Consider the following 16820-nt stretch of genomic DNA (forward strand, 5'->3'; position numbering starts at 1 on the left):
AACCAAGAATGACATTTATCTCTTTTCTAAAATTTTGACCTTTCTCTTAATTATTTCTATTTATATTTCATTCAATCAATTCAATTTTCATTTATCATTTTTTTTTCCATACTCCTTCCGTTTATTTAATTTCAATTTAAATATTATTTTATCTTTTTTCTTGTATTTATTTTTTAATCTTTGTGCTAATTTTAGAAGAATAAAATTCCATCTTAAAATTTTACAGAATATTCAATATAACCATATTTAGTTTCCCATCAATGTTATTATATCACTTTTTCTATACCTTTATCAATCTCTTCCTTTTTCCTACACTTAGAGCCCGTTTGAAGTGATTAAAAGCTTAAATAAGTGCTTTTTAAATTAAGCAGATAAGTGTTTGGATAGAAGTGCTGAAACTGAAAAAAATTGTTGATGTGTTTGGTAAATAAGTGTTGTCAATCACTTTTTTATTGTCGAAATGACTTAAATATCCTTAAAGTTGTTAACACATAATAACGTGAATTATTTATGTTTTTTAATTCTAATACTTCAAAAATAATTTTTATTTAAATACACTTTCAACATAAAGTGATTATGTCAGGTCAATTTATAAATATAAGTTACTTTTTTATTTTTAAATATTAAAAAATAAAAATTTTAAGATATTTTTTATATAAATATAGTATTATATTATAATATTGTAAGCTTTTAAACAACACAAAATTTTTAGGAATGAAACAAACTATTAAAAAGCATCAATTTTTAAAATTTAAATAACATGCAGAGATTCTATATGAACGGATAGAGAAGAACTTGCCACAAGCTCGATTTGATGATAAATTTTTTGAGTGTTTTCTTATGTAATGATGGATTCTCTTAAAATAAAGGAGAAAGATGAAGAGAAAACTGGAGGGAAAAGATGAAAAAAAGCGACAAAAAGAAAAAGAAAGAAAAATCAATAAGGGCTACAAAGTTTAGGCTATTGTTAAAATTAGAAGAAAATATAAGGGATAAAAAGGTAAATGTTTTGGTCAAACCTGAAAAAATATTAATCTAAAAAGTAAAAAGTTAGGGGTATCCAGCTTCTCAATTTTTACTTTTTTTTATCCACTTTTAGCTTTTTTTAAACTCTTTTTAATTTTACCAAACACCTAAAAAGACTAAAAAGGTGATTAAAATCTAGTTTGACCAGATTTTAATCCTATCCAAAAACCCTCTTAATCTAATCATTAATGTTATTTATTTGTATCACTTCCTTAAAAAAAAATCTTTTTTTTAATTCTTTTTACTTTCTTTTATTTATCCAATCCAAGAAATATATACCTATGTAAAACTTGGACTTAATTCCTAAATTATTTATATTTTTTTGGGTCTTTTCCTAATTTTAAAAGATACAAAATTTTACTGAATATTAACATTAGTCATATTTAATTCTTTTCATCTTCAATGCTATTAGTCACTTTTCATCATAATTTTTTATTAAAAAAGTAGTATAAAATATTCGTTTTTCTTCTTTTTTTTTCTTTTAATTTTGTTTAAAGAAGACAAACACCTCCTATAATGCATCTAACTTGTGTTATACATTAAACTATTTTTTTTTCTGTTCAAGTATTAACATCAATAAAAAAAGTTTATATCCATGCTAATAATTTTATGAAACATACACCCGACGACATGAGACTCTCAAAGACCTTAAAACTTATTTATCTTTTTTGTATTTTTTTAATCTTTGGGCTAATTTTTTTAAAAAATAAAATTTCTCCTTAAAACTTTATAAATTATTAAATATAGCCATATTTAATTTCTTTCTATCAATGCTATTAATTATTTTTCCTATAACTTTCTCAATCTCTTCCTTTTTTCCTATCTTTAATCTCATCTTTATTATACTAGATGTAGAAGTCCGCGCTAGCGTGGGCCCAACAACAGTATTCTAGTTATGTAACTGTGTTTTAAAAAACTCAAGTTAAGAAAATGCTCAGTCTCAATTCAGCTGAATTTTCAGAAATCCATCAGTTGTAACTTTTCTAAATTGCAATTTGTTGATTACAAATTATAATCGATACTAAAACAATATTATCTCCCAGCTCCCAATTCTCATAACTGAAACTTCCTCATTCAAAGCATCTTGTTTTTCTCTCTCAAATTCATCTTCAATGTCATCATCAGCAAAAGCACGCCAGATAAGTTCTTGTTAAGATAGGATTTTATATGTGGACTTGGTCCCAGGAGTTAAATCCACATCAACCATTTCTCCTCCACTATCTGTATCGTTGTCCTCATCAATTTCCTGCAAGCAGAATAAAGATTCAGTTGTAATAAATAGATCACAGAAAGTTATATTCTGGATTTAGCAAATAGAGAGATAACCTCCACAGCAGGTTTACTCACAACAAGTTTTGTGACCTGTAAGGAAATTGGAAATTTTATTTGCTTTCCTCTAACTGATGAATGATTCATCTGTTGACGAAATATATGAATAAGATCAACTTTTCTATAGGAAGTAAGAAAAATAATTTTGAAAACAACATGAACTTTTTTCCACGAGTCATCTGCAAAATTAAAGTTAATGACAATTGGCAAGTGGGATACAATAGGTGGAAGGAGGACGTTCTAAAGTCTAAGGGCAATTCTAACTTTCTTCCGTTTAATTATCATTAGAAAACCCATGTATTCTATTCTTTTTCTTGATTTTTCTAATAAAGTAAGTTATTTACTGATGGAAAGTATTTAATATCAACTTTCAAGACTATCTACAAAAAGAGTCAACAATTCCTTTCAAAAGAAAAATTAATAAAACATTCTTTATCACAGAGAAATCTGTTGTTTTAAACACCGAGACATGGTGTATGATGGCTCCAGTCCACTACTCTTCTCCACTTCAATAACAGATTTGTTTCTACCAGCATCGAACTCGTGAAGTATGCCTACCATACATCCTATGTTTATAACCTCACTACTGAACAAATGTCTTAGGCTAAAACATGATAAAAATATGCTTACAAATATGTATAAAACCTATGAAGGAACGACATTTAATGTTAGCATGATTAGTATGCTTTATTTTTTATCCAGATTTTTTGATTGATTACTATGAAAGAAAAGGTAAAAGTGGCATGGCTCTTGCTCGTATATATTGAGCTCACACTGAGTGCTTCTCAAGCGTAAAATCACAAAACAACATCAAAACATCCAAATAAAGACACTATTGAAAAAATATAGAGTTGAAGAAAAGAGCATTACTGAGAACTAATTGGCTATAATTAGAGAAGTCTCATATGTTCCAGGAAGAATTTGGAAGTTCTTGAACTCGCTTCTAAAGCCTCTGGATATGTTGCCACTCCTGTGATGTTACAAGTTTGATATCTCATCGTATCAATAAAAGAAATTCAATATGGCATAACAGCAACTGTCAAAGTCTACACTCTGTACACTTACCCCATCCCTCCAGGTGGAACACTATGAGATGCTGATGGTTTACATCATTTTCATGCAAATGGATCAATTGGAGATCTTTGCATATGTAAGAGAATGGTAAGTCTACTGAAAGCCCTTAACATTACAACACTCGTTCTAAGCATGAATTATCTTGTGATCGTCATAAAACAAATGAGATTGAGAAAGTCACCCTTCCATAAAATGTTTCTTCCCTTACATATGACCATAGGCGTATACCAAGTCGAACCTAAAAATGAAAAAACAAACAACAATTACATGACAAAGGTACAAGTAAAAATCTAGGAGAATTTCCTATCCGCCAACAATTCTAAAAGCATAAAAGAAACTTTCATACCATTTTTATTGCCTCTCTGAATGTGATACTAAATTCTTTTAATTGCTAGCATGGTTGTTTAGCTTCCTTCTCCAAGCTTGAGATGGTGGTGCAACACTATCAAAATTGAACTGCAGAAAGAAAACACAAGAGAGATCACTAAATTATAAAAGAATTGAACATCACAAAAGGAAAAAACTCAGCACACCCGAGACAAAAGCACTAAGATGATTTCTTCCCATCTTTAGAATTCTTTGTGGACAAAGTTAAGGTCCCTATGTTGAAAGACTCCACCAGCTTATAAAAAGGAATACCAATGCCCTCTACCCCTACCCCTTCAAAAAAAAATCAAAAACAACAGAAACTAACACTCTGTGTGGATGGTTATTGCATATTGTTTCATACTTAATGCATTGTGCTATGTTGTATCATACTGTAGTGTTTTTAATGCACAAATTGTATCATCTTCCATCGTTACATTATGTCACATATAAACAATTTCAAGGATCAACCTACAAGTAGGGTACAGAGTAGAGCTACTATATCAAAGTCGTAAATGATGAAATAGAATTACTATGTAATAAGTAAAGACAAAATGAGAAAAAAAAATAAGGTAATAACGCGATCATACTAAACCGGTCCTCACGCAAAATCAGACTTCTGTTGTTACCTAGCTATGAATCTAATGATACGGTACCATAAAATTTAAGTAACAATCAAAATAAATATTGTATTTAAACTACCAACATAATACAATACAATATGTAACAACCTTAACAAGCGGTAAAGGAGAGACAAATGGAGTTATGTTGCAAGAACAATATTAAGACATTAGAAAGCAAAATGAATCACTTCATTTCAAATTCAAACGTATATCAATATTTTCAATGACATGGTGAAGTATAGTTTTTGTCTTTTAAGTTGAGCATATATCCACAATTATATTCAACTGGCCTCATATACTTTCCATGGCGTAAAACAACAAAACTTACAACAACACTTTATTCATTACAAATGAAGTTACAAAACTCAAGTAGTAACATAACAAGAATGAAGATAACAAACTTACCAATTGCAAAGTTGCTTTAGTGATATACTCCTCGGGTGGCCATGAGTTCTTTCTATAATGAAACAAAGTATCACTCACCATTTTTATATAACAACTCTATATAAACCTTTCAAAATCCAATCTTTCTCCAATTAAAGACCCTCAAAACCATTTACCAAATTCCCATATACACAAAACACTAAATTTCTCTCGTCTCTTCATCACAACACCAAACAGTCCTTTAAGCACTCAAAATCCAATCTTTCTCTAATCAAAATATCCTCAAAACCATTCATCAAACTCCCAAATACACAAAACACCAAAATTTTCTCTCTCTCTTCAGCACAACACCAAACAGTACCTTAAGCACTCAAAATTCAATCTTTCTCCAATCAAAAGACCCTCAAAGCCATTCATCAAACTCAAATACCAAAATTTCTCTCTTGTCTCTTTAGCACAACACCAAACAGTACCTTAAGCACTCAAAATCCAATCTTTCTCTAATTAAAAGGCCCTCAAAATCATTCATCAAACTCCCAAATACACAAAACACCAAAATTTTCTCTCTTTCTCTTCAGCACAACACCAAACAGTACATTTCAAGAGATAAAAAACAAGGTTTAGCAACTAAACAAAAAATATTATACCTGTGAACCTCAAATTTGTGAAATTGATGTTGTAAGAGAAAATTCAAGTTGAAATTGAAGAAAGGAAGATGAAGAAATAATAGTACAAGTAAGAAAGAAGAAGAAAAAGGTGATGGTGGAGCAATGAAGGCTTTTTTGGGCATAAATAATGAGGAATCTGGAAGAAAAGCTTTTGATGAGAGGCGGTGTAATAAACAATCGAGGAAAAATTATGAAAAGACCTATTTGCCCTTAGAAGCAGGCATGACGACTCTGACTGCTTCCAAGGCTCTTCTTTATATTAAAATTTATATCATTTTCTTAAATCACCATTTTTTTTCATTTTTTTTTCTTTTTACTTTCTTTTATTTGGTCAGCTCAAGAAATGTATATTTATATTAAATTTGGACTTAATATTTTAATTATTTATGTTGTTTGTCCTTTTCCTATTTTTTAATGATATAAAAATTTACAAAATATTAAAAAAATTATATATTTAATTATTTTCATCATCAATACAATTAATTTCTTTTCCTAAAACTGTCTCAATTTCTTCTTCTTTTTATTCCCTTAATCCCATCATTCATATTATTTGTTCATTTTCTTAAACTACTTCTTTTCCTTTTTTTGATCTTTTTTCTTTCTTTTATTGATTCAATCCAATGAATCTATATCTATTTATAAAAATTTAAATTATTTTTGGACTTAACACTTAAATAAAGTAAAGAAAATAAAATCAGAGGAAATGATTAAAAATGAATAATTTTAAAAATTGCATTGATACTCTACGTATTTAATCTAAAAAATATGAATTTATATGTTGGATGATTCAAGAAATTTATAATGAATGTTCTTTATTATCTTTCTGGTAATTTCTTTTATCTCATTTACATCGTTTTTAAATTTAGATTTCACCTCCATAACTCTTACCTATTAAATTTTCTATTCTTAATAATTTCATTCACTCCATAACTCTTAAATTGTCATATTCATAATCCTCAATTATTTAATTATAAAATTTTAGATGTGTATCGTATAATATTCCTCCATTTTGTATTTATAAATTCATTTTTTTTTATTTTCTTGATTAGTTTGTCAGAGGGGGTGTTGGTAAGAGGGCAAAAACGGTGCATTGATATATATATATATATATATATACTAGACATTGATGGGCCCGTGCTACATATTATTTCTTAATCTCAATTTATGTGACACAAATATAATTTAGATAATTAATTATTAAAATAATTTTAATTTTTGTGATTTATAATACTTTTTCTTCGATTCCAATTTAAGTGATGTTGATATAATTTTGAAAGCCAATCTATGAGGCACTAATATAGTTTTGATAGTCAATCAAATGTTCTATTGTGATTTATAATACTTTTTCTTTTATTCCAACTTAAGTGACACTGATATAATTTCGAAAGTCAACCTATATGGCACTATATAATTTCGATAGTCAATCAAATATTTTATTGTGATTTATAATACTTTTTCTTCTATTCCAATTTAAGCGACACTAATATAATTTTGAAAGTCAATCTATGTGGCACTAATATAAGTTCGACAGTCAATCAAATGTTTTATGTTGATATATCATTTTGTGTCCATTTATGAAATATTATTAATTTTTTAATGCGGTCGTAATAATTAATTAGGGGTGATATGATAAAATCACGATTGAAGAAGCGAAAAAGACATGTCTTAAATGATTTATAACAACTAATTAGAAGTGATATAATAAAATTACTATAAAAAATACTTGTGGAAAAAAGCATAAATGAGCCTCATATAAGACATCAAGTTAATTTTAAAAAATAAATATTAATTTATTATTTTATGTCTATTTTATATTTTTTTTGTTAAATATTATAAATTTTTAATGCTTAAATAACCTGTAGTAATTAATTAGGGTTGATGTAATAAAATCACAATTGAAGTAGCCAAGAAGACATGTCTTAAATGACTTATAACAACTAATTAGAAGTGATATAATAAAATTACAATAAAAAATACTTGTGAAAAAAGCATAAATGGGTCTCATATAAGACATCAAGTTAATTTAAAAAATTAAATATTAATTTATTATTTTATGTCTATTCTGTATTTTTTATTAAATATTATAAATTTTAATACGTAAATAACCTATATTAATTAATTAAGGGCAATATAGTAAAATTACGATTGAAGCAGCTCAAACAGAAAGCACAAGCAGGCATGTCGAAGACGTGCCTGCTTATCCCCACTTATTATAGATAGTAATTATATTTTTTATTAAATAATATAAATTTTTAATGCTTAAATAACTTGTAGTAATTAATTAGAGTTGATATAATAAAATCACGATTGAAGCAGCCAAGAAGACATGTCTTAAATGACTCATAACAACTAATTAGAAGTGATATAATAAAATTACTATAAAAAATACTCATGAAAAAGCATAAATAGGTCTCATATAAGACATCAAGTTAATTTAAAAAATCAAATATTAATTTATTATTTTATGTCTATTCTGTATTGTTTATTAAATATTATAAATTTTAATACTTAAATAACCTATATTAATTAATTAGGGGTAATATAGTAAAATTACGACTGAAGCAACTCAAGAAGGCAGCACAAGCAGGCATGTCGAAGACGTGCTTGCTTATCCCCACTTATTATAGATAGTAAAATATAGTAAAATTACGATTGAAGCAGCTCAAGCAAGCATGTCGAAGACGTTCCTGCTTATCCCCACTTATTATTTATCTCCACTTATTATAGATAGTAAAATATAGTAAAAAATTACGATTGAAGCAACTCAAGCAGGCAACATTCTACATGCCTGCTTATCCCCACTTATTATAGATAGTAAAATATAGTAAATTACGATTGAAGCAGCTCAAGTAGGCAGCACAAGCAGACATATCAAAGACCTGCCTGCTTATCCCCACTTATTATGGACAGTAATATATGTTAATGATTAAAATTACAAGGAAGAAACGTATATTGTGTGTGCTTTCTATGTAACCTTTTTAGTTTGGATTTTTATCATTTTTTAGTTGTTGAAAATTTGTATTTCGTTTATACGCAAATACGCATAGAGAGTTCAATTCTACTAAATCAACCATTTTTTCTTAACAAAAATAAAGAGAATATTTTCATCAATATAAGTAACATTTTCAAACGATCAAAGACTCTAACACTATTTAAAATTATAAAAATCATAGAAATTTAAATAGTAATAACAAATTGATTAAGACTCTTTATAGAATACTTTAGCACTTAAGATTTTAAAAAGATATTTTATAAATTAATGAGGTATTTTACCACCACTCCAAGGGTTGATTTATTTGACTATTATTTTTCTATATATTAGAAATGAGGGTTTTGACATGTATGATAGTTGTCAATAAAATTTAAAGTAGGGTTGTTTTAGTCATCACACTCCATTAAAATATTATTCATCTAATCTACATGTCTTAGCTTTTGCTTTTCAATATGACACATAGTGGGGCATTTTAACTTTGTCTCAATCTATTTCTCTTTCTAACAATTTCCAAAGAAACATCTATGATTTCTATCTATTTTCTGTGTAAAACAAAATGAGAGAGCAAGCATAATGTATAAACCCTCTATTTTTTTTGTTCTGCAGGTATTTTTTTCCATCAAAAGATTACACCATATTAATAAGAATCTCTTTGATGTTCTGTTTGGTATGCATAAACTTCATGTCAAGATTTGATAAACCCACTATTTTTTCTCTTCTACAAATATTTTTTTTCATCAAAAGATTATACCATATTAATAAGAAATTATATGGTGTTCTGTTTTGAATTCATAAACTTCATGTCAAAAGATTTGATAGCTGAATTATAAGTCTGATGGATATATTTATTTAAATATTTTAGTATATTAAATATTAATTATGTTAAATAAATATAAATAAACATATCATACTATTGTATATTTTCTAACAAATTATACAGGAAGAAGAATACAAGAGAAGAAATAAACTATTAAAGAAACAAGTAAAGGTTTGAAGAAGAAGTTACAAGTTGACGGTTACAACCACCACTTCAAAGCATACTTACACCCGTCACGTGAAGGAATGAAACAAGTGAAGGTTTGAAGAAGAAGTTACAAGTTGACGGTCACAACTGCCACTTCAAAGAATGCATTCGTTGGTTCAACATTATAATTTTCTATAAATAGAGGAACTTCTTTGATTATTAATCATCCAACAACATAAGCAAGATATAAGAATTAGTCTTGTTTACTTTTTCTTTCTTTTTTTTTCTTCGTAGAATAATATTTTCTTTTCTTTATTAATTTCTCCATAATGGAGTAGTTTCTTTTTTATTGGGATAGTTAATGAAACTTGATATATTTATAATATTAACTCAGTTTAAAACATGCTTCGCCTGAACAATTAATTTACATCTTCATATTGTGCTGGGATAATAACTTTTATCTAATTATTATTATCACATCTATCTATTTTATCTCTATGTTATTCTTATATTCATTTTGTTATCCTCACGGAACAAAATTAATATATAATAACTAATGAGTGAAATAGTAGTGTGGGAATAATTTTTAGTCATTTATTATTTCAAATCTTTAATCTTGCTTCTATCAGTTCTTATCCTCACGGAGGGATTGACTAAAGTAAGTTTGTAGATTTAAATAATCTCTATGTTATTTATTTCAATTCGTATTCTCACGGATGGATTGACTCAAATGAGATTGTTGATTTGAGGGGTCTTTATCTTATTTCTTTCAATTTGTATCCTCGCGAAGGGATTATTTCATATAAGTTCATTGATTTAAAGATTACTCGCAAGAGGTCTTTACACCTTTTAGCACAATTCAGGTAAGAAAATATTTTGATTTAACTATCACTAGTCTTAAATTATTTAATTGACACAACCTCATGGAATGCTAATTAAATATCTATTTCTTAGTGAGTAAAATATAATTGTTTTAATAAACAATTATTCTTTAGAGAAATACATATGGAGACTGAGATTATATTATAATAATATTATCAAGTGAATTCAACGATTCCCAACTCTTTTAAAATATATATATAAATCTTTTTTAAGTGATTTATTTTATTTTAAGTAATTTATAATTCAAAGCTCACCTTTTATCGATTTAATTTTCTCAAATAGTAATCAAGATAATATAAATTTGTAGTCTAGATGGTTCTAATCTCTGTGGGATGGTATCTTAAACTATACTAGAATTTGACAGAGTACGAGCAACAAAATCTTATACAATTTGAACTCGTCAAACTCTTTTAACTTTTAATTTCTAACATCAAAACATTAGATTTGACAAAAGGAAAATGCAATTTTTTTATTCCTATTTTAGTATACAAGTTGATGATTAATTAGTAAAAAGGACGTAGAGGAACAATCTTTTGTTTTTGTTTTGTCCATTTCTATGGACAAAGAAGAGAAAATTAGGTGGGAGATGACAAAAAAATCTTTAAATTAAAAATGGTAACAACTTTGACCAGCTAAGTTAAAAGCTTCATTTAAATTGTGATTAAGTTAATTGAGGTGTAAAGTGTAATTTTTAAAATTTTATAGTTTTTTAAAAGTCCTCCAATTCCAAATTTCAAATTTTAGAATTTTCCCCCTTTTCTTGTCTTTCCATCTTTTTTTTTTCTCTCTCCAAATTTTTTCTCCCCATCTTCTTCTTCTTATTATTATTATTATTTTTTTTTCTCTCTCTAGATTTTTCTCTTCTTCCACCTTTTCTTTTTCTTTCTCTTTTCATTTCGTTCTTCTATCTTTTTAAATTTTCATGGACTATTTTAAAAAAAAAATTGAAAAGTTTGAAAAGAATTTTTTTTATTTCTTTTACAAATGAATGGAGAAATTATTCAGCAACTACTATTAGTTGTTGTGTTACAACAATTATCGAAGTTACTGCAGCAACTATCGAAGTTGTTGCAGCAACTTCGATACTTACTTAATTTTTGAAAAAAATCTGGTTGGAGGAGGAGCCCACAAAAAATTGATATTTATGGTAAAAATGAATGAAACTCGCTAATTAATGGAACTCAAAAGATTCGAAAAATTTAATTTCATGATTCACCCAGTTGGGCATAATGAAAATTGAATCATGAAATTAAATTTTTCGAATCTTTTGAGTTCCATTAATTAGCGAGTTTCATTCAATTAGCGAGTTTCATTGAATCCTCCATTAATGGAACTTGCTAATTGAATCTTCCGAGTTTCAATGAAAAATTAATGAAAGATTTCATTCAATTATTTGAAAAAACTTTCTCCATAAACCCAATGGAATCATTTGGAATATTTAATATGGTTGTAATTGTGAAAAAATGTTGAAAAGTGATAAAATGGAGAAGAAAAAGCGCGTGCACCGCACTTTCCACCGAAAAAATTGGGTATACGTTTTGAGGGAGGATTAATTCCATTTGAAAAAAGTTTGGGGGAATTAATTCCAATTTAAAAAGTATAGAGGGTAATAGGATTCCCGCAAAGTTCAATATGCTCCACTGAAAATTTGGTTAAACTTCAGGTATTTTTGTGGGTATTATCCCATAAAAATATGTATTTCTTGATTTACTTTATTTATAAGGATAAAATATTTAGTTGTTATGTAATTAGTATAAATTCATGACTTATTGTGATTTTGATCTGAGCTACAAATAATTAGTCAATTTCTCTGTGTTTTCACGTTTCAGTAACTTGATAAATCAGAAAAAATATCTATTAGCTGTTGCAATGTTGACTTCACTCTTCTTCTTATTGTTCTTTATTGTTGAATTCTCTATAAAAATGTTACTTTATTATTAGTAGTTGTAGTGATGGCCAAATAGCAGTGAAAGGGATTAAGAAAAAGGTTGAATACATGCAGGGCTTCTAAAAACACTTGGTAAGAATAAGAAGAATTTTCCACGCATTCTCTAACATAAGCAGTACCATTCACATCTATAATCATATTGCAATTTGTCAATTCTCTTGGATTTGACTTGTCGATTGTTGATCTTTTATTTTGGATAGTTTCATGGTTCTGTTGTATTGTTTGTTTGTTTCTTATATTAATTCGTTTGAAGATTTAGCAGATCGCTAATTCGGACTACACCGAGATGGCTCTTGAGGGTAGCGTTGGTGTTGTAGAAGCGGCACAGACCAGCAAACAACAAGTAGTTGAGATTGAGCACTTAATGAAAGCTCTTTTGGAGCAGAGAATGGGTTGGCTCGAAGGATATTCACAAAGGCTGGGTTGGACAACACATCAAATTTACAAGAAATAAATAATTTTGTATCTCAACAGCCGAAGGTAGGAAAAATGGAGATTGATTGTGAATTCTGGTATTTCCTGAAATAGAACATCAGATCTTTTTTCACTGTTTATTTGAACATTATGGGTTTGTTTAAACCTATTTAAGTTTTTTTCACACAGATAATTCCTCAAGATTTGCTAAAGAAGTATTTAACTTATACAAGGATGAACGTATTCCCTAATTACACGATGCGGATTTGGATAAGCTCACACAGGTTTATGCTGAACTAAGGAGAGAATTTTCGGTGAGATTATCATTTATTGGAGCTTCTTCATGAATGATTTGAAGAATATTAATTTAAATATTTTAGCAATGACATTATCTCTTGTGTTACAGCATGGACAAGGAATTTCCAGAGCAGTGAGGCACGTCGAATCGATGATAAGGATGTCTGAAGCCCATCCAAGGATGCATCTTAGACAACATATTACTAAAGAAGATGTGGATATGGCAATTCATGTCCTTCTGGATTCGTTTATAAAAGCATTGCAAACGGTAATAATATCAGCACCGAACCTCATCGTCGCTCTATGTTTGACCTACATAACACATGATCATTTGACCAATTACTATAAAATGTTCAGTGTATGCTAATGTTTTACCGGATTTCTTATTTTTAGTAATGCTGGTATATCTGTTAACCATTTTATTTGGAGGGCGGGATAACAAAATGCCCTCTAGAAAACCCCTCCAAAACCAAATATTTGAAGTTTTCCTGCTTTTTATAAAAGTTCCATCTTACTGAAAGTAATACCTGTGTTCTAAACGTATTGAATGCCTCTTTGACCAAATTAACCGAGAATAGACGAGTAATGTTACTCCCAAATGTTGGTATTCCAAATAAAAGGAAAGAACTGATGTAGTTAGATTGTAAAAATTGAGTTCAACATTTTATCTAGACAATTTATTTTTGAATTTTGAAGCCTCTTTTAGGACTCGTGTCTAAGTCAATCAGGTGATTCTTTGAATTTGTTAGGTCCCCTATCTAAATTTAGTTGGGCTAGTCAATACTGATCTTATTGGTTGCAACAAGCTCAATGCTAGAAAGGATGTGTTTCAAGGGGATAGTGAACTTGCACTGATGTTTTTCGAATGGCTAAAGTAGAACAAAGATTACATTTCGGCTGAAGACATGAGGAGTATTAAGCTCAAACGTTCAACGATTGAAAGCGCTTCGAGATGTGTGATAAGTAACAAAGATTGCAAAAGAAACAAATGAGAGAAGCACAAGCCATTAATCAACAGTGTCTTCGAAACTTTGCTCCTTGTAACTTTGATCTGAATGCGTGTTTTTATCCCCCTCGATGGATGGAAAATCCAGCTTATAATGCTTCTTTCCAAGAGCCAATGCAGGGGTACATTGGTGATGCTTATTGTAACAAATCTTATTTTGCAACGCCTTTAAATAATAAAGTGAGTAGAGGTGCAAGTTCTCCACTTTCAGCCGAATATCAACCCATGGGCACTTCTCAGTCCTGGTCTCCATTGCGATTTACTATGGCGGCTTCTCAGTACAATTAATTTCCTGAGAATGATGAAACTAATATTGTTGCTATGGCTGATCAGTCAATCTTTATTGAGTACTCCATATGATCCGTACTAAATTTTTGATGGAAATGGTGAGCCATTGCCAAGGTTGGGATCTTGTGCTAGTAAAGAGGCTGGGAAGAACGGAATGGTAGGCAGAGGCGAGTACGGCCGCACCATTATCGTCATCAAAATCAGAATCAAAGACAAATTAGTAATGCGAAAAGTGTATGATGGATGTTGAGATTAATAATTGTGCAATGTCTCAAGCTAACAATTCAGGAAATTGGGTATGTTGGCCTTCTCCACCTATGTTGATGGTTCCACAATCACTTCCATTGGAGAGGCCAGTTGTGCAACCACCACAGAGCCATCAGAAGAATGGTTCTACAGACAAAAAACAGGTTGGTTATTAGTTTTGACACAGTCCTTTACGAGTTTAAAATTTCGTACACTAACAGTAATGATCAAGTCATCCGACATGACATAACTACAAGCCATCTAACTTTAGAAAATAAGGCAGGTTAAATTGTTACAAATTCTTTACGAAATTGATGTAAGAATCTCTCTGCTAGAAGAGAAATAGGATATAGGTGAGCTCGAGGAAATATTAATTCGGAAAAAGTATTCATTACAAGAAGCTCTTGGCTTCCCTTCACACTCACATCATGAACATAAGTTAAATCCTTTTACTAATGGCTAATCCTATAGCTTGTTAAATATATGCAAGAGTTACTGATCAAAAACACACCTCAGCTATCAATTCTCTTTTCCTAACTGGGATAAGCAAAGGGAATAACTATCAAGGGAATAACTAATAGTAGTTGTGTCCTTTGATAAATAGTTGGCGATAGTTTATGTAGGAAAATCGCATACCTGATTGTTCATGTATAAAATTCAAAATCAGGATACTTTAGGTGTAAATTTGACCATTCACCCTATTTATAACGATTGTATATGTATATATGTTGTGTGGATGTTCTTTAAATTTCGTTGTTCTTCAACAGGCTATTAAAACGGAGAAGAATCTCAAGTTTCTTCTGCAAAAAATGCGGAAACAAAGTGATGTTAACAATCTAGGAAGAATTGTGTTGTTGAAGGTACTTCAATTTTACATCCTTATAAATGGTGATTCATATCCATTTGGTAATTTAACAGTGATTCAGTGGGTTATTGAAATTTTTTGTTTATAAGCAGAGAGAAGTAGAACGTCATCTCCCACATCTTGAAACAAGAGATGGAATTTCTATTGTTAAGAGTTTACTCAATTTTAAAATACTGAAAATATTCTTCATGTTGGGCCGTATTGACCCGGGTCATGCCCCTCTAGAAGAGTCAACTTCAACGTGGTTGGTTCTTGGAATTTAATGAAAAGTTGAAAGCATTTTAGACTTTTTACAAGAAAAATTTGCTTAAAGAATTTGTCTTTTGTGCTATATTAGTTGTATCTTATTAACAACTTTAAAAAATGTCCACAATCTTTCATTTAATTACAGACCACGCCCTTAAAAAAAGTCCACCTTATTCTATTTATTTACATGATTGCCTTCCAAGCTACATTTAAATAGGTGGGTCCCACAATACTTTTCATAGATTTAATTTAAATTATTTAAATTAAAGTAATTTAATGATATAATAATTTTAACTTAATTAATTACAACTAAGTATTTAAAGTAAATCAATTTTATTATTTTAATTGACTTTTATATTTAATTTTTTTTTACTTATTTATTTTAGTAAATTTAAATTTTCTTATATAGAAATACTAATATTTAAACTTAACTTTAAAATTTTAAAGTACAAAGTTAATAAATTTAATTAAATTAAATAAATTCCTAATGAATATTTTCTTAAGATTTGTGTTGGGTCAATATGTATTAAGTAAAAAAATAAATAAATAAATAAAGAAAGAAAGAAAAATATCATATTTTGTATATGAAAAATATAGCATCTTAAATTTAAGTAATTTAATAATATAATAATTTTATCTTAATTAATTGCAACTAAATATTTAAAGTAAATCAGTTTTATTATTTTAATTGACTTTTGCATTCAATTTTTTTTTTTACTTATTTATTTTAGTAAATTTAAATTTTAAAATTATTTTTTTCTTATATAGAAATACTAATATTTAAACTTAACTTTAAATTTTTAAAATACAAAATCAATAAATTTAATTTAATAAAATAAACTCCTAATGAATATTTTCTAAAGATTTGTGTTGGGTCAATATGTTTAGAGTAAAAAAGAAATTAAGAAAAATATATAATAAAATTTTATTATTGTGAGAGATAAACATAATGCTCTATCTAATAATGTTTAATAATATCATATTTTTGTATATACAAAATATAGCATCCCGTATTTAATTAATATATTACTTCGGTGAGTTATCGATAATTATTATTGGATATGACAAAATTATATTAATTTTATAGGAGTAACATAATCAATCGCTCTTAATTAATTATTATGAGTCATATAAGTATTAAAAACATTAATACTATTTAATAATAAGATAAACTAGACATAAAATGCAAAATCAACTCTTGA

General features: G+C 28.3%; 1 long non-coding RNA gene and 1 pseudogene across 1 annotated transcript; one reads left to right on the plus strand and one right to left on the minus strand.

The window, feature by feature from the left end:
* Positions 1-1980: 1980 nt before the first annotated feature.
* Positions 1981-5555, minus strand: LOC107869649. The gene is made up of 5 exons (XR_001673882.2): positions 4824-5555; positions 3776-3885; positions 3421-3667; positions 3226-3325; positions 1981-2272 (listed from the first exon to the last, which is right to left on the minus strand). It is a non-coding gene; the product is annotated as an uncharacterized LOC107869649 (long non-coding RNA).
* Positions 5556-11573: 6018 nt separating this feature from the next.
* LOC107867773 overlaps positions 11574-16820 on the plus strand; it is a 45562-nt pseudogene continuing 40315 nt past the window's right edge.

Source organism: Capsicum annuum, chromosome 4 (genome assembly GCF_002878395.1).
Source record: "Capsicum annuum cultivar UCD-10X-F1 chromosome 4, UCD10Xv1.1, whole genome shotgun sequence".
NCBI classification, from domain to species: Eukaryota; Viridiplantae; Streptophyta; class Magnoliopsida; order Solanales; family Solanaceae; genus Capsicum; species Capsicum annuum.